Here is a 26,730-nt window from a genome sequence, read left to right as displayed (position 1 = left end):
GGTCACGCGGGAAAATCAAGCTGCCGATTGGTCCCCGCCGCGGACGCCATCGGTTGTTCTGAATGGAATGGAGGTTTACAGCTGCGCCGGGGGGGGGGAGGGGAGGAGAAGCAAGCGACCCGCTATTGCGATTGGTTGAACAAACAGCCGCGGCGGCGATTGGCGGGGCCGGGCGTGCGGTCAGGCGGCCGTGATTGGTCGAGGGCGGGGCGGTGGTGGTGATTGGCGGCGCCGGGCTGCGCGGACGCGCCGCTGCGATTGGCCGAAGGCGGGGCGGCGGCGGTTGGGACTCGCGCAGTCAGGCCCGTGCAGCGGTTAGTACGTCTGGCGCTCAGTCCGAGAGGCGGCAACTGGAGCGGCAGCTGGAGGGCGGTTAGCGGCTTCCCCCCTTTCCCCTCCCCTCACTGCACCTTTCCTATTTACCCCTGACCCCCCCCATCCTCCCCCTTTTACCCCCCTGGTCCACCCCCTTTTCCCTCTCTTTCCCACCCCCCCCCCTCCTCCTTCACCTCTCTCTCCTGTAGTGATCTCTCGGTCTGGCCGTCGTTGCCCCGAAGGGACGCCGACTATTGTTCCCGCCGAGCGATTCCCACCCCCCATCTTACCGCCCCTTGTCCCCTCCACCCCCTCCCCCCATCCCCTCCTGTTCCTCAGACCGGTTTCCCCGGCGTGGGGCCACCCACTGGACCCTCACTTTGTCCCCGCTTCTCCTCTTCCCGTGTTCCTGGCAGAGCTCCGGCCCGGTTTGCCCTGGACTCCCGGACCTGGTGAGTTTCAGTAGATACCTCCTCCTCTCCCCCACACCATCTCTCTCCCCCCCCCCCCCCCCCCCCCCTCCTTGCCTGGTATTTGTTGGCTATGCATTTTGTGTGTTTTTTTCCCCCCAGGAAAAGTACAGCTTCTCTTTTTCTCCGGCGGCCTGCGCCGTGCTCCTGGGTGTGGTTTCCCGGTGCGCCTCAAGACTCTGTGGCGTGGTGTGGTCAAGGGTTTTTAGGGGGGGGGGTGTGCCTTTGTGTGCCCTCCCTCCCTCCCTCCCTCAAGCTGCCGGGCCATGTGGGTTGCCCAGCAGGGCGTCCCCTTGGGCCGTGTGGCCCACTCCTGTGCAGGTGCTGTCGCCCAGCTGACACCTCCGGGCCATCTGTGCACAGGCCAGCCCCTCCCTGCACACGAGTGCGGTGCTGTCTGCCAGCCAGTCTTTCGCCTTGCAAATATTTTACTTTAGCCACCCTGTTCAGAAATGTTATGCACCTGGCTTTCTTTCTTAATCGCACCACACCAGGTTGTAGTCCAACAGGTTTATTCGGAAGCACTAGCTTTCGCTGCCCCAAAAGCTAGTGTTTCCAAATAAACCTGTTGGACTATATCCATGTGTTGTGGTTTTTAGCTTTGTCCAACTCAGTTCAGCATTATGCACCTGGGCCTCCTAGTTTTTAGGTAGGGTCGCTACCAGTGTGCTACAAGTGATCCTTCTCACGAATGATATAGAAGTTTCCATTTTTACGTGGCTGCTTCAAGGCTTTCTCCTGAAGTCCTAATAGTTTGTTAAATTAGATGTTTTATGTTAGACTTGATTCTCCTCTAACATTTGGGTGCATGAATACTGGTTTAATAACGTTTGGCTGTATGCAAGGGTACAATTCATGCATATGATTTATAGTTATAATTTGATCAGTGCTTTGAGAGTCAATGACTCCAACCTAGTAGGAACAGGAATTTTAATTTTGGTTCTTCATTAAGCCCTAAAAGTAAAAATTCAGTTTGGTTGTTTGTTTATTTGAGCTGTTTTGGCAAGGAAAACTAAATCTTATAACAGACTATATGATGTATTTATAATCTACATCACTCTAGTTAGTAAATGTTTACTGAAAATTGCAGTCACCTTGTGTCTCTTCTGTTTGTCTGGCCAATTGATGCTTCATAGTGCCAAGTGGGCTGTGTTTGAAATGTTGAGCAAATCCTGGCTGTGTTGCTGCTTGCTTGAGGTAGTTTACATAGTCTCTTCCTTATGATTGAATGCCCCTTGCATCCAAATACCAAGTGGACTTCTTTTTCAATAAGCATTGTATGCTTTGGAAATGTTTTTGTAGCACTGACAAACCAAATGTTCAGTTAGTTTGAAATCTTACTGGCATGGTTGTGACCATTTTAAAAAAAAAAGACAAGTTCTCAACTTTTAAAGTTAACTTTTAATTTTCCATCTTCATATTGGCCTTTTTTTTTGAAGACTGGATCTATGTTTGTGCTGAAATTTGATTGTGGGAGCTTGGGTAGGTTGTTTAGCTGTTAATGTACCTTTTTTGTTAATTCACTAACCATTTCTCTCAACATTGATTAAGTATTTTAAAAAAATGCAATTATGTTTATGTGCACAATTGGCATTTACCATCAGACTTTTGGTGTCAGCTGACATTCTGTTCATGCCAGATAAGAGGCCAGAATTCATCGAATTGTGGTATGATTGTACCATAGGCCATTTGGTCAGTTGAGTGTTGCTTCTGAAAGAGCAATTTAAGTACTTTTATCCACTTTGCCCCATCTTTTCATTATCCTGCAGGTTTTCTCCAAAGTTTGTACATTGAATCTGTCTCCACCATGGTTTCAGGCAGTGTATACCAGAATCTTACATGTCGCTATGTAAGGAGGTTTTCTTCATGTTGTCTTTGGGTTTTTTTGCCAATCATAGGAAACTGGTGTCCTCTGGTTCTTGACCTTTCTATTATTCATTTCTTTTGACTCTTCAGACTGTCGCCACTGTCATGAGAACAAGCCCCTCATTTCTGGAACTGTTCTTTAAGTACCATTTTCCAATGCATTTAAATCTTTCCTATTTTTAGAGACTCAGATCTGGATAGAGTGCCCTAGTTGAAACTGAAGCTGATTTTTAAAGGTTTGCGTAAACTTCCATACCATTATATTTCTCCGTATATGTGAAACGCAGGATCTGGTACACCACCTAACTGCACTGTCAATTTACTCTGTCACCTTCAATGTTTTATTTACACAACTCCAGATCCCTCTACTAGAATCATAGTCATCCTGCACAGAAACAGACATTTCAGTCTGTGCCAATCATAATCTTAAACTAACCCAAGGAAAGCGATGGGACCAGACAGTACCAGGCTATGCACTCGGAGCATTAGCAGATCAATTGGCAGAGGTCTTCTCGGACATCTTCAAGCTATCCCTGCAGCAGGCCACTGTCTTTGCCTGTTTCAAGAGGGCCAATATCATCCCTGTGCCTAAGAAGGCTCATGCAGCATGTTTCAATGACTACCACCCAATGGCACTAATTTTTGTGGTCATGAATTGCTTTGAAATGCAGGTCATGGCATTAATCAACTTCAGCCTCCCCACTACTCTTGACTACTCCAATTTGCCTAATGGACCAATAGATCCATGTTAGATGCCATATCACTTGCCCCTCACTCCTCCCTAGAACATCTTGACATCAAGAACGGCTATGTAAGAATCCTACTCATTGACTACTGTTCAGCCTTCAACACTACTATCTCCTCGAGACTGATCACTAAACTTAGTGATCTCAGACTAAGCCCCACTGTCTGCAACTGGATAGAGTTTCCTGACCCACAGGCCACAATCAGTGAAGCTTGGGGACAATATTTCGTCGTAACTAACACTCAACTCTGGAGCAGCACCCCTCCCCCCAGGGTGCGTACTCAGCCCCCTGCTATGTACTCACTGTATACTCCTGACTGTGTCGGCAAATTCCAGATTAATGCCATTTACAAGTTCGCTGATGACACCACTATAGTTGGTCAAATCTCAGATGGAGATGAAACAGGGAGATGGAAGACCTGGAAAAATGGTGCACTGAGAACAACCTAGCTCTTAATGCCAGCAAAACCAAGGAACCAGTTATTGACTTCTGGCAGGATATTACTCATGCCCCCCTATACGTTAACAACACAGAGGTGGAATGAGTGGAGTGTGTCAAGCACATGGGAGTGATCATCCACAACAGGCTTTCTTGGACTCTTCATGTGGGCGCACTGATTACAAAGGCGTAACAATGTCTCTTCCTCAGGCAGCTGCGGAAATTTGGCATGATGACGAATACCCATGCCAATGTTTATAGGTACGCCTTCAAGAGTATTCTGTCTGGATGTATCATTACTTGGTATGGTAACTGTACCATTCAAGATCGGAGACGGGTACAGAGGGTGGTGACCTCAGCCCGGACAATCAAAGGTCAGTCTCTCTTATAGAATCTGTCTGCCAGGCCCACTGTCAAGGAAAGGCAGCATTCCTAAAGATCCATCCCACCCTGGCAATGCTTTTCCATAACCTCTACCATCGCGGAGAAGGTACAGAAGCCTGAATGCACACCAGCTGGTTTCACAACAGTTTCTATTCTAATGTTGTTAGAATACTGAGTGGACACTCAAACTCGAACATTTGCATGTTCCTGTGTTTTATTTTTGTTTTTTTCCTCTGTTTACCTATTATTTACTATCTGTGCTACTTACCTCTGATCTACCTGTATTGTTTGCAAGGCAAAGCTTTTCACTGTGCCTTGGTGCACGTGACAATAAATTCAATTCAATAGTTAGACCTGCCTGTGCTTGGCACATAGCCCTCAAATTTCTTCTTTGTGAACTTATCCAACTGTCTGTTTAAATGTTGTAACTATACCCACACCACCAACTCAAGTTCATTCCACACATGAACCATTCCTTTTTCAAAAAATAATTGCCCCTTTTTAAAACTTTTCTCCTCTCACCTGAAAAATATGCACCCTAGTCTTGAAATGCCATACCCTAAGGAAATGACCCCACCCTGCCATTCACCTTATCTATACCTAACATGATTTAGTAAACTTCTAAGGTCACTCTTCAACTTTCTACAGGCCAGTGGGAAAACATCACAGCCTATCCACCCTCTCCTTATAACTCAAACCCTCTATTCCTGGCAATATTGTGGGAAATCTATTCTAAACTCCTACCAGTTTAATATCTTATTACTGGGTGAGCAGAACTGGACACTATTCTCTAGAATAACCCTCACCAATGTCTGTACAACCTCAACATAACATGCCGACTCCTTTGCTCCACTCTGAGGAATGAAGGCAATTGTGCTAGATCTTTCTTAACCACTATCTATATGTGCTACTAACAAATAACTACGTACCCAAACCCCTAGGTGTGTCTATTCTCCAACGCACTGCTTTTAACTTGGCCTTGGTTTTGCCAAAGTGGAATATCCTCAGTTTTATCCAAATTAAACTTGCATCTGCCACTCCACAGCCCATTGACCCAGTGATTCACGATATCTTTGTATTTTTAGATCATCTTTCCTGTTCACTACACCAATTTTGGCATCATCTACAAATGTACTAACCATGCCTTCTACAGTCTCATCTAAATCATTTGTATAAATAACAAAAGCGGACCCAGCTCAGTTCCTTGTGGAACACTGCTGGTCACAGGTCTCCAGTCTGTAATCTGCAGTCCCTTTCGAATTCTACCAAACATGTCACAGTGTTTTGTGCTTTTGTAAAACCAAGACTAGGACCTGATGTATCAACAAGACCAAGGCTACTAACAGATTTTTGAATGACACCTTCTAAAGTTTGCTTCAGTCCAAAAAATTCTAGTTGCCTCGACTGTTTGTCCCCTGCACAATTTTGTATCTACCCTATATGTTGCTTCTGTCCATATGCTGCAAATCAACTTTGCTCATGCATTTGTCCTGCACTTCATAAAATCCTGCTTGAAAATCCATATATAGTACTTCAACAGCTTTGCCCTCATCAATTTCCTATAGTTTGCAACCTGTTATTTCTTCTAAACAGTCAATCAAGTTCATTAAACAGAATGTATCCTCCTCATGTCCATGGCTTGCTTTAGTCTACACTTGTCTAAGTGACTTAGTTTTGTTATTATTTCTCTTGTTAAATTGGGTTGTCCTATACTTGCTGGGTTTATTCCCTATCTTTCCTGACTGCATTGATTCAGATGTGTATACAAAAATAATATATAGTACTTTGACCGATTTTGAACTAGGTTTCTGGGAATGCAATAGGTCAGAAAGGAGGGTGGGGTGGATAGGTGGGAAGGAACATAGGTTGGACAGTTCAAAAGGGCAGTGCTGAGTTGGAAGGTTGGATCTGGAATAAGGTGGGGGCAGGGGAAGTTGGGAAACTGGTGAAATCGGCATTGATCCCATGTGGTTGGAGAGTCCCAAGGCAGAAGATGAGGCATTCTTCCTCCAGGTGCAGGGTGGCTAGAATTTGGCAGTGGAGGAGGACCAGGATTTGCATCTCCTTGGAGGAGTGGGAGTGAGTTAAAATGTTTGGTTACAGGGTGGGATGGGTGTTTAGTTCGTGTGTCCCAGAGATATTCTCCGAACTTTCTGCAAGTTGGCATCCTCTCTCCCCAATTTAGAGGAGACCATATCAAGAGTAACGGACACAGTGGATGTGTGGAAGTCCAGGTAAATTTTCTGATGTGGAAAGGTTCTTAGAGCCTTGGACAGAGTTGAGGGGGAGGTGTGGGTGTTGGTTTTTCCCTTGCAGTGGCAGGGGACGGTGCCAGAAGTGGAGGATGGGTTGGTAAGGGGCATGCACCTAACAAGGGAGTTGCAGAGGGAATGGTCTCTGTGGAATGCAGATAGGTGTGGGGACGGGTCTGTTTCTTAGTTATGTAAGATGATGTGATGTCTGGGGGGGTTGGTGGGGTGGAAGGTGAGGACTGGATGGTTCTGTCCTTGTTGCAATTGGAGGGATATTCTATGGTGGAATTGGTCCTCCTGGGAGCAGATGCAGCAGAGGTGAAAGAATTGGGAATAAGGGATAGTGTTTTTACAGGATGCGGGGTGAGAGGAGCTGTAGTCCAGGTAGCTGTGGGACTTGGTGGGTTTGTAATAGATGGCTGTGTTAAGTTGGTTGCTGAAAATGGAGATGGAGAAGTCCAGGAAGGGAAGGGAGGTGTCCAAGATGGTCCAGGTGAACTTTGGGTGGAAGGTAATTGTGAAGTAGATGAACTGTTCAGCCTCCTTTTTGGGGAGCATGAGGTGGTGCAGATAGTCATCAATGTAGTAGAGGAAAAGGTAGGGAATAGTGCCGGTGTAATTGCAGAAGGTGATTGGTTTCACGTAGCTGACCAAGGCAGGAATAGCTAGGACCCATGGTGAAGATAAGGTGTTGGGGGGCTGGGAAACGAAAGTCATGTGGGGAGTTCCTGGACAGGATGGTGTCAAGATATGTAGAGGGGTTTGGTGGGGCAGGAGCAAGCTGAGACGATAAGTTGACCAGGGCAGCCAGGTTTGTGAATTTTAGGTGGGAGGTAGAACGTGGCGGTGTGGCGTTCCAGGACTGAGGTTGGAGGCTGTTGGTGGGAGATCCCCTGAGATGAGGTTGTGGATGGTTTGGGAGATGGTTTAATGATGGAAGGTGAAGTCATGATCAAGGGGGCAGTAGGAGGAGATGACTGCAAGTTGGTCCTGGCTTCACTGGTGTCGAAGTTGGTGTGCCAAGCTACCAATGCGTCCCCCTCCTGTACTGGTTTCATGGAGACTGGGGTTGGAACGGAGGGAGTGGAGGGCTGTGCGTTGCAAGGATGAAAAGTTGGATTGGGGTGAGCAGGTTGAGTTTCTGGCATGTTGTCTACTTTGGGTTTGTTTAAGAATCGGCAGACTGTTTATTGGGTACCTATTCTTCTGCCACTCCTAGTTCTTGGATGCTGTCCTGGTGGAGCTCTTTTGTGGGTGTTGGGATGATTGCTTCTGTAGTTACGTATCTGGTCTCTGTGTGTGTGTGTGGCTTTCCTGTAAATGCTGGTCTGCAGTTCTCCGTTAACTGTTCGTTCCACTGTGAAGGGGAGTCTGTTGTTCTCTTGTTGTGAAATTTATGCCAGTAAAGATGTTGATGTAAGTTTCCTTCACAACTTGTTCTGTTTTGTGATGACAAAGGTGTCATCCATGTAGCAGGAAAAAGGGAGCACCCTCAACACACAGGAGAGGAAAGCCCTAAAGGGACTCAAGACAAATATTGTAATCCTACCTACAGACAAAGGGCTCATGGCCATCATCCTAAACCGAGCACAGTGTATTGAAAAGGTAAACTCACTCCTCGCAGATACAGACACTTTTCAACAGGTAGTGATAGACCTGACTCCACAGCTAGAAAACCGTATCATAGGGACATTGAAGAAGCTTCATAAATCAGCTGAAATTAACAAGACAGATCTCCCCCCCCAAAAAAACCTGATGGATCAAACACACCTTGCTTGTATGAATTACCTAAGGTATACAAACCAGGGGACCCCCTCAGACCCATGATTTCACTTCCTGGCACACCAGCATACAGACTAACAAAGGAACTCCACTGAGAACTGAAATACCTAGTAGAAGACTCGTACCACTCCACCTAAGAATTCCTGAACGTCAGAGATCCAAATAGCAGAGGAAGAAATAATGGTCTCCTTTTGATGTGACAGCCCTATTCACATCACTGGCCAAAGAAACACTGACTGCACTACTGGACGAACCAAGAATACGTATACCAGGCAGCTGCTTCAGCAAGGACAACTTTTTTAAGCTAGTGGACCTGTGCCTCACTACCCACTCACCTTCAATGAAAAGACCTACAAACACAATGGAACACCCAGTGGATCACCAACATCAGGCTTCTTAGCAGAAGCAGTAATGTGGAGACTTGAACGAACAGCCCTCTCTATGATCCAACCCAAACTTTTTGGGTCTGAGATGTGGATGATACCTTTGTCATTATAAAACAGAAAAAATAACGAGGAAGCCTACGATATCATTATCAACAACATCCTTACTGGCGTAAATATCACAGGAGGAGTAGAACAGCAGATACATACGCCTTCCTTGATGTCACAGTGGGATGAACAGTTAATTGGAGAACTGCAGGCCAGTGTCTTCAGGAAAGCAACACACAGACCAGATACTTCCAGAAACAATCCCACAAATGGAACTGCACCAGGCATTATTTAAATAGGCCACAACACTGCAGCATCCAGGAACTACGTGGGGCAGAAGAAAAGTACTTGTACAGCTTATTCAAGAACAATGGGTACCCAATAAACAATAATAACCCCAACCTCACCATCAAACCGGCAGACAAGGGAGGTGCGGTAGTAGTTTGGCGCACCGACCTTTATACCGCTGAGGCCAAACGCCAGATCGCGGACGCCTCCTCCTATTGCCCCCTTGACCATGACCCCACCTCCCACCACCAAACCATCATCTCCCAGACCATCCATAACCTCATCTCCCATCCACCGCCTCCAACCTCATAGTCCCACAACCCCGCACTGCCCATTTCTACCTCCTGCCCAAAATCCACAAACCTGACTGCCCCGGCCGACCCATTGTCTCAGCCTGCTCCTGCCCCACCGAACTCATCTCCGCGTACCTCGACACGGTTCTGTCCCCTTTAGTCCAAGAACTCCCCACCTACGTTCGGGACACCACCCACGCCCTCCACCACCTCCATGATTTTCGCTTCCCCGGTCCCCAACGCCTTATCTTCACGATGGACATCCAGTCCCTGTACACCTCCATCCCCCATCGCGAAGGACTCAAAGCCCTCCGCTTCTTCCTTTCCCGCTGCACCAGCCAGTACCCTTCCACTGACCCCCTCCTTCGACTAATTGAACTGGTCCTCACCCTGAATAACTTCTTTCCAATCCTCCCACTTCCTCCAAACTAAAGGAGTTGCCATGGGCACCCGCATGGGCCCCAGCTATGCCTGTCTCCTCTTAGAATATGTGGAACAGTCCATCTTCCGCAACTACACTGGCACCACTCCCCACCTTTTCCTCCGCTACATCGATAACTGTATCGGCGCTGCCTCGTGCTCCCTCGAGGAGGTTGAACAGTTCATCAACTTTACTAACACCTTCCATCCCGACCTCAAATTCACCTGGACTGTCTCAGACTCCACCCTCCCCTTCCTAGACCTTTCCATTTCTATCTTGGGCGACTGACTCAACACAGACATCTACTATAAACCGACTGACTCCCACAGCTACCTGGACTACACCTCCTCCCACCCTGCCCCCTGTAAAAACGCCATCCCATATTCCCAATTCCTTCGTCTCAGTCGCATCTGCTCCCAGGAGGACCAGTTCCAATACCGTACAGCCCAGATGGCCGCCTCCAAGGACCGCAGATTCTCCCCAGACGTGATCGATGATGCCCTCCACCACATCTCCTCTGCCCTTGAGCCCTGCCCCTCCAACCGCCACCAAGACAGAACCCCACCGGTTCTCACCTACCACCCCACCAACCTCCGTATACAGCGTATCATCCGCCGTCATTTCTGCCACCTCTAAACGAACCCCACCACCAGGGATATATTTCCCTCCCCTCCCCTATCAGCATTGCGCAAAGACCACTCCCTTCGCGACTCCCTCGTCAGGTCCACACACCCCACCAACACAACCTCCGCTCCCGGCATCTTCCCCTGCAACCGCAGGAAATGCAAAACTTGCGCCCGCACCTCCTCCCTTACTTCTCTCCAAGGCCCCAAGGGATCCTTCTATATCCGCCACAAATTCACCTGCACCTCCACACACACCATCTATTGCATCCGCTGCACCCGATGTGGCCCCCTCTATATTGGGGAGACGGGCCGCCTACTTGCGGAACGCTTCAGGGAACACCTCTGGGACGCCCTGACCAACCAACCCAACCACCCCGTGGCTCAACACTTTAACTCTCCCTCCCACTCCACCGAGGACATGCAGGTCCTTGGACTCCTCCGTCGGCAGAACATAACACGACGGTTGGAGGTAGAGGGCCTCATCTTCCACCTGGGAACCCTCCAACCACAAGGGATGAACTCAGATTTCTCCAGTTTCCTCATTTCCCCACCCCCCCACCTTGTCTCAGTCGATTCCCTCGAACCCAGCACCGCCTTTCTAACCTGCAATATCCTTCCTGACCTCTCCGCCCCACCCCACTCCGGCCTATCACCCTCACCTTGACCTCCTTCCACCTATCGCATCTCCATCGCCCCTCCCCCAAGTCCCTCCTCCCTACCTTTTATCTTAGCCTGCCTGGCACACTCTCCTCATTCCTGATGAAGGGCTCTGGCCCGAAACGTCGAATTTCCTGTTCCTTGGATGCTGCCTAACCTGCTGTGCTTTAACCAGCAACACATTTTCAGCTCTGATCTCCAGCATCTGCAGACCTCACTTTTTACCCAATAAACAGCCTGAATGTAAAGGATCCTATACCAACAACCAGCAAAATGAATGGCATTTACAAAATACCCTGCAAGGACTGTAACAAATGTTATATTGGACAGATATGCAGAAAACTAGCCACCAAAAGGTATGACCAATAGTATCCTTGCGTACAGACTAAGAATGACAGTCTACGAATAGCAGCTCAGCAGATATCGGGCATCCTGTTGGAAGGAACAAGTGATAGTTTTTGAATCACTCACCAATTCAAAATTTCTTGCCCTTGCCCACATTGGAGTCGTCTGGATGTTTTGGTCCTCTTAGTTCCTCAGTGTCAATTCACATGGTTACACCATACTGTTTGTTTGACCCTCTTTTGTTTTTTAAACCCCAATCCTTCAGTCATGGTGCCAACTCCTTTCTGATGCCTTTCACCCTTCATTTGGCCCATTCTGTACTCCGCCTTCCCATTCAGCATACCTGTTGGACCTAATCCCACTATCCCCCTTTTGCATTGTGCTAGTTACCTCCAGCACTGGATTGGCTTTCTGTCCCCATTTTTCTTCTTAGAATGTTCTTTTAACCCTGTGAGCAAGGCTTTGGTCCTCTTTGTGATTGATAACGTTAAGATTGTGGTCCTGACAGGAATACAGATAAGGGATGATAGTTTTTCTATTCATCTATTTGCAGTGCTAAAATTGGTATGAAGATCTGTCCTGCTGTAAATATGTCCATTCACCTGATTATATACCAAAGTTCTCTTTGATATTTTCTCTGCTTCTCCTTTGCACTAAATAATACTTATTATTCCACAGTAAATGTAATTTCTATATATCAGTTGTCCAACCCATTTTATGACCATCTTGAATGGCCTAGCTGAGTTCATGGTTACTATCATTGAGATCAATTTGTTTTTCTGCTTCACTTTCCATCCATATTTCACAAAATCCACCCAACCACACTTGTTTCCCTCAGGCCCCTGTCAGTTGTTGACTCTGGTCATTTGTGCAGCTAGTGATCTGCTAAGTCACAGCTTCATCACCTTTTGTCCTTTTATTTATTAAAGTAACTGTCTGTTACTCAAGTAATTGTCTGATATTGTTCTACATCCCTATCTCCCTTGAGACCAAGGGACATTGATTTGAATGTGCAATGCAGTCAGCTAGTTTAAGAATTAATCACCAAATTTGTCAGGATCATGGATTCTCCATTGCTATTCATGAGTCAATTTTTTTCTGGAATGAAAGATAATACCAACTTTTGTTCACAAACCAGTTTCTTAACTAGCACCCCTTGATGTATTTATCCTCTACTCAAGTGCAAACAACTAATGGACTATATTGTCACCCAAGTCTTGAGACTTTTGCTGCTTTCCTTTGCTCACTGGTTCACTGGACCACATTTTTTTCCCATTTTACCTGCTGTCCTAACCTGCAGTTCCAATCTTCCTCCATGTTACATTCCCCCTCCTTTCTTTTGAGCCAGTGTTGCCGAGGAGATTCACTAAGTGACAACTAGAGCTGTGTCTGGTTTTATCATTTTGACTTTCTGATAGCTTTTGGTAATGCAGCAGCTCTGTCGGACAATCTACCCAACTAACACTTCCAATATTGTCAGCTCTCAATCATTCTCCACACAAAGTTGTACTCTATCAAGATAGCTATCTGAATCTTAGTTTGTGTCATGATTTGTTCATCCACCAGTTATGTTTGCTGATTTACACAGACTTGCAAACTGGCAATGCCTGGCTTTTGAAATTTTTGAGTTCTATCCCTCTTATTTTGATGTCTGTTATAATTCCAGCTGCTCAAGCTGTTGAAGTGTCTGCAATCTTTAATTACTCCACTGTTGGCAGCCATGCTTTTGCTTGCCTGACCTCTACTGCTGGAGTTTCTTCACTATATCTCCATTGTCTACCTTGGTAACTCGTACGGTGTTCATTAAAATCTCCCACTTTGATCAAATTTTGGCCATTGACCCAGATAGCAATCTGACTGTCATTACTTTGAAATAAAGTAAAAAGCTGAGTAAGTTAACTGCACAAGCTGCATTTTGTCCACTAGGTTACCAGTTGTGTATTGATCTTGAATGCAGATTAAATGCTATAGTACCCTTAGTTTCACTACAAAATGCAGATCGAACCATCACAGCAATCTGACCACTTAGCTGCATTGTTCCCTTTCAGGCAATGCATGTTTTTGGTATTGCTATTTTAAGCAGTAATGCTACTGTCCACAGCTAAGTGCAAACAGTGAGCCAAATTCTGCAAATAAGTATACAAGATTGCTGGAATGGTGTTATTTGAAAATCAGGTGAGATAGTATAGCATATGTTACCTTCCAATGTTGGAAATATGTTGAATGTTCTCAGTCAAAAAAAATTGATCAAATCTTTTCAGACTAATGTGCTAGACTAAATGGGTGATGAAGAGGACTGGAAACATCAAAGTAGAAATTCCATCTTTGGCTGAACTGTCTCAAATTGTGTGGAGCTGGATCAGATAAACCCGCAAGTCCTGAACTTGACCTTTGATGCAAGTTGTTTTCTGAGATTTCATAGTCAGAGGTGAGGTGCTGGAAGACTGGAGGTTGGCAGATCTAGTGCCACTGTTAAAGAAGGGTGGTAAAGACCAGCCAGGGAACTATAGACTGGTGAGCCTGATCTTGGTGGTGGGCAAGTTGCTGGAGGGAATCCTGAGGGACAGGATGTATACTTATTTCGAAAGGCAAGGACTGATTAGGAGTAGTCAACATGGCTTTGTGTGTGGGAAATCATGTCTCACAAACTTGATTGAGTTTTTTGAAGAAGTAACAAAGAAGATTGATGAGGGCAGAGCAGTAGATGTGATTTATATGGACTTCAGTAAAGCGTTCAAGTCTCCCCATGGGAGACTGATTAGCAATGTTAGATCTCAGGGAATACAGGGAGAACTAGCATTTGGGTACAGAACTGGCTCAAAGGTAGAAGACAGAGGGTGGTGGTGGAGGGTTGTTTTTCAGACTGGAGGCCTGTGACCAATGGAGTGCCACAAGGATTGGTGCTGGGTTCTCTACTTTTTGTCATTTCCATAAATGATTTGGATGCGAGCAGAAGAGGTACAGTTAGTAAGCTTGCAGATGACATCAAATTGGAGGTGTAGTGGACATCAAAGAGGGTTACCTCCGATTACAACAGGATCTTGACCAGATGGGCCAGTGGGCTGAGAAGTGGCAGATGGAGTTTAATTCAGATAAATGCGAGGTGCTGCATTTTGGGAAAACAAATCTTAGCAGGACTTATACACTTAATGGTAAGGTCCTAGGGAGTATTGCTGAACAAAGAGACCTTGGAGTGCATGTTCGTAGCTCCTTGAAAGTGGAGTTGCAGGTAGATAGGATAGTGAAGAAGGCGTTTGGTATGCTTTCCTTTATTGGTCAGAGTATTGAGTACAGGAGTTGGGAGGTCATGTTGCGGCTGTACAGCACATTGGTTAGGCCACTTTTGAGATATTGCTTGCAATTCTGGTTTCCTTCCTATCGGAAAGATGTTGTGAAACTTGAAAGGGTTCAGAGAAAATTTACAAGGATGTTGCCAGGGTTGGAGGATTTGAGCTATAGGGAGAGACAGAACAGGCTGGGGCTGTTTTCCCTGGAGTGTCGGAGGCTGAGAGGTGACCTCATAGAGGTTTACAAAATTGAGGGGCATGGTTTGGATAAATAGGCAAAATCTTTTCCCTAGGGTCGGGGAGTCCAGAAATAGAGGGCATAGGGTTAGGGTGAGGGGAAAGATATAAAAGAGACCTATGGGGCGACGTTTTCATGCAAAGGGTGGTACGTGTGTGGAATGAGCTGTCAGGGGATGTGGTGGAGGCTGGTACAATTGTAACATTCATGAGGCATTTGAATGGGTATATGAATAGGAAGGATTTGGAGGGATATGGGCCAAGTGCTGGCAGGTGGGACTGGATTGGGTTGGGATATCTGGTTGGCATGGACGGGTTGGACCGAAGGGTCTGTTTCCATGCTGTACATCTCAATGATTTGCAGCATTTGAGAGGCTGTTGTCTTGGTGATGTCACTAATATTCAGGAGTCCCAAGTGAAAGTTCTGACTGGTCAAATGAAAAATTCAATTACAGATTTAATCTTGCTGATGGTGTCCGTGAAACTGTCGTTGTAAAAACCCATCTGATTCATTAATGTGCTTTAGGAAATGGAATCTGATCTTTTTGCTCAGCCAGGTTTATACATCTGAAATAACATAGAAATTCCAGGGCACTTGGGCAATAAATGCTGACGTTATCAGTGCCCATATGCCATGAAAAGAATATAGGGAAATGGGCTCACAAATGAAGAATTGTATAATAAAGTGTAGGGTATATAGGTTGACTTAATCTTAGTAGAATGAAAAGTTGGCACAATGTAGAGAATTGAAGGCCTTGTACTGATCTAAGAGATCGGATTCTTAAAGAATGAAGGCCATAGCTGGAATAAAACAAAATGCAGCGCTCACTCATTTCAAATCTGTCCCTACTGACTGATGTGGCATCATAGCCTTATTGGTAGGCCACTGGAAGAGCACATTTCTTGCTTCTGTGGAGTTAGTCACTTGTATAAGTGGATTATTTGAGCTTGGCCTATTCTTAGCCAAAATCCATTTTCTAGAAAGCAGCTGTGTGGCCAGGCTGTCATAATTTAGAAATTGATGGCTAGAGCAAGTATCTAAATTTTGTCAAGCTTCGATGATGCAGATCAACTGTAGCCATCTGATCTGGAAAAACGTTGAGACTTTACACTGCTCATGTCTGAAAAATCGTCTCTTCAGTTATGCTATTTCTTGGAGGCTTGTTCATTATCTACAGGCTGCTATGGTGCCTAACTTGACACAGTCTGTTTGTCTCATGATCTTGACAAGTGTAGTTGTCTATTTTGAGGCCCCTCATATTTTGAGGCCCCGTGGGCGGCACGGTGGCACAGTGGTTAGCACTGCTGCCTCACAGCGCCTGTAGACCCGGGTTCAATTCCCGACTCAGGCGACTGACTGTGTGGAGTTTGCACGTTCTCCCCGTGTCTGCGTGGGTTTCCTCCGGGTGCTCTGGTTTCCTCCCACAGTCACAAAGATGTGCGGGTCAGGTGAATTGGCCGTGCTAAATTGCCCGTAGTGTTAGGCAAGGGGTAAATGTAGGGGAATGGGTGGGTTGCGCTTCGGCGGGTCGGTGTGGACTTGTTGGGCCGAAGGGCCTGTTTCCACACTGTAAGTCTAATCTAATCATAATTTTGTTATTCTATTCAATTTACTTTTTTTTAAAAAGCACAATTGCTGTTCTTGGGTTTTGCACATTGGTTAAGTCAACCCCTCATTTGCCTCTGTTATTGCTCAGAATTGGTTTTTGCTATCAAAAGCTTTTCAAAAATTGAATTCGAATTGAACCTTTTCTTTCAAAAGGGTTCTCATCAGCATTTCTTCCAGTAAAAATAGCAGTTAAAATTTATATTAAATTTGATAACTTTAAAAGCGTTTGAATGGGTTCCTGATATCATTGAGAATGTGTATAGGATAGACGTTGGTAGGGAAAGAGTCGAGTTCTGAGTTTTGTGAAATGAGGTTCAGCTGAGCATGACTCAGATCAGGTACAATTAACAATGGGGTGCTGGTGGCAAGGGTAATGCGTTAACATTTATTTAGAGCCATTTAACAATATTGGGAGCGTTCGGCTTGTAAGGTCAGCTAACAAGGGGAAAAGTATCCATTGTATGAATCCGGTTAACAAGGATAGGAACATTCATTGTATAATAGTAAAAGGATTGGTCTCTGCTGTTGATACTCGTTGATTATAACAGTCACCCAATTGATACGTATGTTGCCTTATCTAGATGCTCTTCCCTGTAAAGTGATTATATAGTTCACTGAGAAAATGTTCTTCCAGAGAAGACTGTGAACTCATCTCTGTGCACATGGGTTCTCTCTCCCTCCAGGGCCCAGAATAAAACTGAGGAGGTAAAACTGGCTGAGCGTTTTGCTTCGACTGAGGTGGGGGAAACGGGATGACAACTGGTATTAGCCATAAGGATTTGCTGATCATCAATTATTCATATAAATGGCTCAAATGCAATACCCTTATGTTTATTTGAGCATAATAGCCAGAGTGATGTTTACCAGTTTGTTGCTCTGGATACTTTTGTTACATTTATTATCTTTTACTTCAGATTGTTGCTTTAGTCCTTGAGGTATGCAGTGTTCTTTTATTCACTCAGTTGAAGGATATTGAGCATAACCTTTGTTTCTGCTTATGGTTATGAGTTACATTGTGCCTGTGTTTGACTTTGTGGAAAACACTTCAGCTAGGTTCTGGCATGAAATGATCAAAAAGTCCAGTAAGTAGATAAATGGACAGAACCACTCACTATAGCAGCTGCAAGCCTTTTCCAGCAGTGCCTTTTTAATGCTGAATGAACTGGGTCTCTTGGCCTAGAGGTAGGGACACTACAGCACTGCAAGAGCCCAGCATTTAATGCCAGTTTTTAATTACGGTGGTGCAGAGTGGCGTCTGGAGCTTTGCAAGACTTCTGACTGAGCAGGAATGAGGATATGGTTCCAAATCAGCATTAACTGGAAACAGCCATGAAGGTTGTAGGAATGGAATTTAGTCAATCTGAAGTTCTTTTGTAAAAGTGTATTCCATTCAGGGGAAGACTGGGGTGATGCATGCAAAATTCTGCCAATGTTAGAGCTCTGAAATTTAATAAACACTTGAAAAATTTCAACTCAAAAGTTTCTAGGGACCCGGGAAGGAAGCAGTAGGCATAGTATAGCAAATACTTGGAGACAACAGAGGAAGTGAAGGTTGACTTAATTGGAGTACATATAATCTATTTCTGTAGTGATAAGTGGAAAAGGTGTCACGACCATGATACTTAAGATGGTTACTTTTAATCTTATACAGCCTTTCACAACCTAGATGTCCCAAAATACATTTGAAGTGTAGTCATTGTTGAATTATATGCTGTGCAATAAAAACAGTGTGATTGTGACTAGATGTTCTGATTTTGTGTTTTTGAGGGATAAATACTGACCAGGATACTGGAGATAACGACCCTGCGCTTTGTCTGATGCTTTCTGTATTGGAGATGGTAACCTTCAATCATCATATCTGCTGTACCTCATGCATTATAAGGAAGATTAATTTGTGCAATTTTATATAAATACCATTATACTTTAAAACCCCTCTACTGTGTATTTTAGTTAAAAATTATAAAAACATTAATTATTTTCGCAAGCTTATGTAGAGTAAACATGAAGCATAATGAGCTCATGCGTTTGCACTCGAAGTGTGTAACTGTCCATAATTGTTTTTAAGCAGGGCATTTACCACGATTAGATAACATGGATAGCTGTGAAGTAATATTTAGTTGAAGAAAAATATTTGATGAGGCCCTAAAATGCAGTAGGCATTTTATGCTGCATACCTAATTCCAAAATGAGTAACACTAGATTGGCATTTGCACCAGTGAATATTGCTAGGGATAAACTGAGATCCTTATTAGAATACGTGATTTTCGACCTTCGTACTGGAAAGCATCTTCATTCAGCTTGTAAGTAATTCACCATGCTTTTTGACCTCTTGGTTTTTGTCGTCATTCTATTCATGTTAGTTGTATAAATTCCTGTGGTGCTTTTAGGTCTTTGTCAGTTGTGCTGCTAAAATCAAAATGCAAATACTGAATATACTACCACGAGTACATCTAACCTCATTTCAGGATGATTGAATTCAGTTAATTATTACTCTTTGAGAAGAAATTGGTTGTTTTGTCTCAGTTTGATTTATCAGGTAACTGGAAACCAAATGATGTAGCTTAGTGCCATTTGCAGAATTTTTGAATAAAGTTCCATATGGAAGCCTGTTATTGGCTGAAGGCAAAAGTTCAGATAAAACTGAAATGAAATTTCAGGCTGGTGTGAACTTTGCCCACAGTCTGTGAAGGCCCTTTTTGATTTCCACATTTGACTTGCTTTACAGAGTTTTAGCATCTGGACAGCTGAATGAGAAGTCAGCCAAATTTTCGAGAAGATTCAGTTAATGAATATGCAGATCATTGGCAGTTGTAATTTCAAAGGTGTAAGAAATGTGCGAAATGTTCAACTTATGAATGACTTTGGGTGAACTGAATTGTTTAAGCATTTCAATGGAAGGCTAATTAAATTATTGGAATTACTGAGTTTAATGCACTTTTTAAGGATTTGGGAGGGTGGCATACACTTGGTTTTGGGAAGGAGTCTTTTTTGTTTAATTTGACTGTTACTTTTGCAAAATTAAATTCTTTTACATTTGCAAATATCTCAAATGCTAACTGCATGGAAGTGCTAATACATTTTAGAAGCTCAGCTCTCTCATTGACTTTTGCTGTGTGTGATCAGGTTTTTCCCAAAATTGGCACAAATAATGGTAGATCAATTGTGGTAAAAGTCTGCTTAAACTTTGGAGTTTCAAAATATTGCATCTGTCTCTTGCAACATTTAAATATGTCTGCAGCCTATCCATCTGGAAGTCAGGCACTTAATGTATATTTAATGCCTGTAGGAAATATACTGTTGCTGTTGTACTATGTTCCGTTCATAGATGAATTCATTGAACATTTAAATAGGAACCAGTTAATTCCTTGCTTTGTTTTCACAAGCTCTGACTTCAAGTTGACATCTGAAGTTGGATTACACCTTTCTGATTTGTCAGCAAGCAAATCTTGTTCTATTGCCATTTCAATTGTTGCTAGCTGGATTACCATTTACCTGACTTGGATACTATAAAGTGAGGATGTATTTGATTGATCACTGGTTTCCATTGTTCTGTGATGTATTTGCAAATTGGCTTGATTAGATTCTGGAATTCAGAAGAGCATGATGTGGCCTCACTGAACATAAGATTCAAAAAGCGATTGATTTGAGAGTTTCCCAATGGCTGGGCAATGTAGATCATGGGATCAACCTTGGGAGAAGTGATCACTCATTGGAATGAAGTGAGAAATTACTTAATGGTTGTCCATCTTTAGGCATTAAGATGTTTGATCTCTGGGACACATTAACGGTAGAACAATCCAAGCTAAATTTGAGATGGCGATCATCCCACGATTGTTGAATTGCAGAATGGGAATTTTTGGCCAAATAGTGTCTTTCTCCTATTTCTTACGTTCTTTTGGTGAATATAAAAATCTTTATTCAAGAAAAGTAGATGATTGCTGTTAAATTAAGCAGCTATAATTGAATGCAACAATCTATTTTCAGCTGCGATTCCTGATTTTGTTTTAAATGGGTACAATAGTCTATAATGAAAGCAAATAAGTTAACATTTTGCATGTGAATCTTTCATTGAAGCTGGGTGAGCTCGTAGTTGAGCATGTTTAAGGGGAAAGCCGTGCAGCTCTAAATGACGCATTTAAATGGCAGAAATGGGGTCAAAATGAGACCCTGGCTGCATATTGCAGAAAAATCAAAAGATACATTAACTGTTTGAAGCACATTGACGGTGGATTTGGTTTACCCCCAGTTCCTGAGGCGTCGGTTCATTCTGTGCTTCAAATCTTTTTTTAACTTTCATTTTCTCATGGTACTGCCACCTATCATTTAGCCATGTTCTACTTTCCAGTGCAGATCTTGTGTATCGACCCTTTTTCATTGCTGCTTTCCTTTTCCTTCATAAATGTTTCTCTTGACTTTGGACTATATCAGAACATTGCACAGTGGGTATAGTTCTTGAGGCTCAAGGAATCAATGGGTATGTGGAGAAAGTGGGAACAGGATACTGTGTTGGATGCTCAAGCAGCTGAATGAACTCTTATTTTCAGTTTGCATGTTGGGTATTGTTAGAAAGTTAACTTGTTTTTAAGGGTAGAACAGTGATCCAAATGGATCAAAATCTTTTCATGGGATGTTCATTTTTATTTAACTTGTTTGAATGTTATTTTACAGCAAGGTGAAGAAAAGCTAATTGGCCATCTATGTATTTTTCCTTCAAGTCTGTCCTTCATTGTTGCTTTCTGTTGATCTAGCGAACCTTTGACCTGGTGGTTAGTGCTCCTTTACATGTTGGCCATGTAATTGAATGGTGTGCAGGCAATAGCTCAAGACCCCCGTTTTTGAAAAAATAAGGTGGTTTCTCAGTTTTACCTGCAGCAGTATTCTTTGTTATGTTAGTCACAAGATTGAGTAATCATTAAATTTTTTTGCTTGATTTTTAATTTGTGCTAGATGTTAACTATATTGCAGTTTTTCTTTTATTGCCAACATCTAGCAAGTCAAGAACCTTGAATATTGAGTAGAAACAGATGGAGATCCATTTCTACCTTGAGCTAATTTAATGTGAATCTCTAAGCTGGCAGTTGGGAGAATCAGATTTTTTCCCCTTTGTATTGATAGCTGCGGTCTTTTCTTGCTCGTATGCCATCTTCTTGTAATATTTGGAGGATGTCAGGGTGAGGCCCTACTTTGCATCGATTTGTTAATTAATTGCAAGACACCAGACTACTGTCTTCCCTTTGAAGGCATTTGTTTGGAAGAGGCCACAATTGAGGCTTTGTTTTAATTTCAGTGTTGAAAGAGGAATTCTTTTGTGCACTGTTTGTTGGAATCATGATTGCCTTTATGGGTGATCATGTGGATGTAAAATTTTCTTGGAAGGGCTATTGACATTGTTTTTGTTCTCCCTGTGCCTGGTAATCTGATGCTGAAGTTTACATAGTGCATGTAGGGGATATTTCAGTTGATAGCATAGTAATCATCAGTGTTGCTTTATGTTGTGCAAAATTACTGTGAAAATTTCTATGAATTTTCTAGAAACTCAAATTTTTTAACTAATGTACTGCAATAGATTAAAAATTTCAATTAAAGGAGCAACCTCTTAGCTGCTGTATTATAAACTTAAATGTATAGGAGTGTGGTACTGGAAAAACATAGCTGGTCAGGCAGCGTTTGAAGAAGAGAACAGTTGATGTTTTGAGCATGGAATGAGGAATCAGGAATGAGGGGGTGGCTCAAAGGGTCTGAGAGATAAGTAGGGAGGGAGGAGCTGAGGGAACTGATAGGTGTGAAGGAAGTTGGACAGGTAGGACAGTTCATGAGGGCAGTGCAGAGTTGGAAGGTTGGATCTGGAGTAAGGTGGAGGGGGGGGAGGGGAAGTGAGGAAACAGGTGAAATCCACATTGATCCGTTGAAGTTGGAAGGTCATGAGGTGTTCTTCCTCCAGCTGTCGGGTGGCTAGAGTTTGGCAGTGGAGGAGGCTTCGAACTTGCATGTCCTTGGCGGAGTGGGAATGTTCAGCCACAGGGCGGAGGGGTTGTTTAATGTGGGTCCCAGAGATGTTCTCTGAAACATTCTGCAAGTTGGCGTGGTGTCGCCTCTCCCCAATGTAGAGGAGACCTTATCAAAATCTGCAACCCTCACTTTCTTCTATTTAATTTTAAATCTGGGACATTGTAAGAACCTGTAAATGCAAGTTCCATAATAATGCTTAAGTGCTGTAACACAAGTCACCTTGATGAGTAAAAATGGTTTCTCATTTAGAGAATTCCCATTGTGGTGGATTCTGGATAATTGTACCACTTGGGGTGAAAGTTTTGTTTCTTACAAACTTAATGTCAAAAATACAATATTTGGCGTCCTCGTCAGATGCAGACTATTCCGATTCAAGGTTTCAGGCTCAAATAGTTACAAGTGTCTGCAAATCATGACTCAGGTTTCCGCAGTGTGCTGTTTCGTGTACTCTTTGTGGTCAATGTGAAGGTGTACTGATGCATTAGCTGAGGGAAGATAGATGGTAACAGTGCTAATCAGGTTTACTTGTTTATTTATGGCATTACAAACTATATAATACATGGCTGATAAACTTCGTTTTAAGTGCAATGTTTTCAAGTACCCTGAATTAGTCTGCCTTCAAATAGTATTGCTGTTTCTTTCTTGATCTCTCAATTTTAAACACATTTCAATCTTTAATGATTTTATTGTGCAATTTGTGTAATTCTGGTGTGACCCAGGACCTATTTCTGCTCCCATTGCATTCTTTCAAAATCATTACCCTCCATCTTTTGGCTCCCTCCTGCTACTGAGACAGGGCATCCTCCGGGATGATGTGTAGATGTGTAACATTTTGGTAGGGTATAAGTTTTGAGGCTGTTACTTGAATAGCTCCCCAAAGCAGGGGACCAGTTCACAGATCTTTGCATGCAGGGCTTTGTCAAGGTCACCTGTTTTGTGCGTGCCTTTTAGGTTCTGTTTCAGTTCCCAAGTCATTGCAAAGTGGATTGTCTGATTTGATTTTCTCACTTCCAAGCAATTAATACATTGAGTTGATTGTGGTTTAAGCCATTTTATGGCTAGTCTCAACAAGTACTGCAGACTTCTTCATGATTAGGCCATTACTGAACAAGCTGGAATTTAGCGAATCAACAATTTGACTGTCACTGCCACAACTATCAGGTTTTGTTAGCCATTCTTTATTCTACCTCTTAACACCTACCTTTCATTAATGATTGGATGCTGAAATTGTTTGACAACTGCCTGTGTCCTACTTGGAAATTGGCATTTTAAGCAATGATTTGAGTTCAAATTGGTTCCAGGATATCCAGTTCTTCCTATAGTTACAGCCCACTTAGAAGCAGTACTGTATAAAGAGATGTGATTATCATTGAGTTACTTTTCCATTTATTTCTTGGCCTCTGTAAATGATACCTGAAAAGCAAGATGAAGTTTCAACCCTTCAATTAATGTCACATTCCCAAGGGAAAAGCCGATGATACAGTTTTAGCAAATTAGAAGCTCCCTTCTGACAGCCAAGGCATTTTCATGGTAGCTGAATGCGTCCTTTTGTTTTCACAGCTTACAATATCAGACATGGAGCCATTTTTAGATGCAGCCGTTGTGCCTGCCTATGAAGTGTTTTGTGTTCGGTTAGCTGTGGAAAAACCCTGCAAAAAGCTTCTAAGCATAAATAGCACGTCATCACAAACTATAGTACAAAGCATAGTTTGTAAATCACTTAGTGTAAATTTAGTTTTAGGTGCATTGTTTTCAAATATAGTACACAATCAGTTAGTCTTCAAATAGTTTTGCTGTTTCCTTATTAATCTCAATTTCTATATTCATTTCAATCTTTAATTTTTTGTGTAATTTGTCACTTATTTCCCTTTGCTGTAATCAGGTGTTGTATCTGGCTTTTAATTGATTTCTATTTAACTTTAGTCGTCGTTTCATCTTATCTTGTAATGAATAAAAAGAGCTGAAAATGTGTTGCTGGAAAAGCGCAGCAGGTCAGGCAGCATCCAAGGAACAGGAAATTCGACGTTTTGGGCATGAACCCTTCATCAGGAATCTGGGCAATCTTCCCTGATGAAGGGCTTATGCCCGAAACGTCAAATTTCCTGTTCCTTGGATGCTGCCTGACCTGCGCTTTTCCAGCAACACATTTTCAGCTCTGATCTCCAACATCTGCAGACCTCACTTTCTCCATGAATAAAAAATGGCATGGATAATCTACCAAGCTACCTATGTCATCAACTTTCAGTTAATAGTTACTGCATCTTGATCATTGTGATCTTGTAAACAAATATTTCCTTTCCTGGTTTCCCTGGAAGTGGTCCTCAGTCAAGGTAATACTATTTGTCCCTTGAAAACAACAAATGTTGGAGACTGAAGTGTGTCAGCATCCACGGAGAGAACAAGCTAATATTTTGGGTCTTAGATGACGGACTCATCAAAGCTGAAGTTTCGAGGGGTGGAAATACCATTACAAACTTGGAAAATATTTCTTGAAGTCCGAAGGTGCTTGTTTTGTTATTTTAATTGTCCACCCAATATTTAGATGGATAAGTGGCCAGACACAAGCTGTGGTCTAATCCAGTTGTCAAATTGCTTGACTGTCTTTAGAATGGTCCCTCATTTTCAGATTGACTTGGTGCTGTACCTGGGATGTTTTGTGTTGACTGAATCCAGGCTGGTCTTCTAGTTTCATGTCACTGGTGGAGTGAGGGTATGCCAGGCTGTCGGGTAAGTCTTGGATTATAGAGGAGTAGAAATCTGCTGTTGAAGGCCCACAGTTTTTCAAAGAATTATAAGACAGGAATTTAGCGCATTGAATTGCTCTACTCTTCAGTATTCAGTACTCATGATCCCCAATACTCTTTGATTTATTTCCCATAACCCTACCTTCGCTGACCTAAAATGTTTATTTCAGAATTGAATGTATTTGACAACAGTCTTGGCACATATTACTCTGAGTTGATGTCCTCTGTCCTAGACTTGCCAAGGCAAAACAACCTTTCTGATGTAGCCTGTCAAGTCTCCAAGAAATGTATATTTCAATAAGGTTGCCTTTCATTCTTCTAAATTTCAGTAAATTCAAGCCCAGCTTAGTCAACCTCACCTCATATGACAATCTCTCTAAATTAGAGATGAGATTAGATTACTTCCAATCTACCCTTGATTAACCTAATTTAACTTTGTGGACTGCCACCAAAAACCATTATCTCCCCTTGGGCAAGGGGACCAAAACTGTTTGCCATATCCAGGTGTGGTCTGACTGCCTTGTTAGTTTAACAAAACATCCCTATTTTTATGCTCCATGCTGTCCCTATTAATTGCTCATTTGTGTTTGAGCTTTTGTGGCTTATGCATACGGATCCCAAATCCCTCTTCTGTACCTTCCTCCAGCTTTTCTCCATTTAAATAATATTCAGTTCCATGGTTTCCTACATTACGATCCATCTGCCAAGTTTTTGTCCACTTGTTTAACCTGTCAATATTCCTCTATATGCGGTTATCCTACCACTTGCCTTTTCACCTATTTGTCATTTGCTAACTTTACTGTAGTACATTCACTCTTCAAATTCAAGTCATTAATATGTACTGTAATTGTGACTCCAGCACAGATCCATTTGACACTCCACTCGTGATTGGTTGCTATCCTCAAAATGACCACCTTATCCCAATTCTTCCTCCTATTAGCCAGTTACTTATCCATGCTAATGTACTGTGTCCATTATAGAAGCTGTCTTAATAGTTAAGTAGCATTGAGTGGTACATTCTCTTTTGGAAATCGAAATTATATGCATTCACTGCTGCTTCACTGCGTTAGTTTGGGTGCCACAAATATGCAGGGTATACGCAGTTCGAAGAGAAAACTTTCCCTGTGCTGTGACTGCAGCCGAGTGTTATACTAATTTTATTCGAAATGTCTGTGGTAGTTGGATTGATTGAGTGAAATTGGACCTTTCTCTTGATTCTGACACCATCTACCATTGTCTTTGTCTTTCTTTCAGAGCTTGGTTGTACTCCTGATGATACTGATTAGTTTTTTTCATCCAAAGTATATTATGATAGGTGACAATCTGAAGGAAGTTGTTTGACTGTTTTATTCGTGAAATCAGGAATCCTTTCTTTTCCACCACAAGCCAGTGTAAATTTTACTCCCTCCCCTTACCTCCATTGGTTCATTAGATGTCTTGAGAGCGATGCAAATGTTTTGGAGGGTGAAGTTATTAATGGATGTGGTCATGCAAACTAATTGTAATCTAATTAAATGGCAATAGAGGTTC

The 26,730-nt window shown here is 43.1% G+C and overlaps 1 protein-coding gene across 15 annotated transcripts in view; it reads left to right on the top strand.

The window, feature by feature from the left end:
* Positions 1-257: 257 nt before the first annotated feature.
* LOC132817236 (poly(rC)-binding protein 3) overlaps positions 258-26,730 on the top strand; it is a 147,131-nt gene continuing 120,658 nt past the window's right edge. For 3 of the 15 annotated variants that reach the window (XM_060827563.1, XM_060827562.1, XM_060827561.1), the window contains exon 1: positions 262-767. The gene's annotated coding sequence lies outside the window, so the exon portion shown is untranslated. Of the gene's footprint in view, positions 768-26,730 lie in introns of all 15 variants that reach the window. The other 12 variants (XM_060827567.1, XM_060827569.1, XM_060827568.1 and 9 more) reach the window with 7 other exon arrangements.

Source organism: Hemiscyllium ocellatum, chromosome 7 (assembly GCF_020745735.1).
Source record: "Hemiscyllium ocellatum isolate sHemOce1 chromosome 7, sHemOce1.pat.X.cur, whole genome shotgun sequence".
NCBI classification, from domain to species: Eukaryota; Metazoa; Chordata; class Chondrichthyes; order Orectolobiformes; family Hemiscylliidae; genus Hemiscyllium; species Hemiscyllium ocellatum.
The sequence above is the reverse complement of the archived record's forward strand: the minus strand, read 5'-3'. Positions and strand labels throughout refer to the sequence as shown.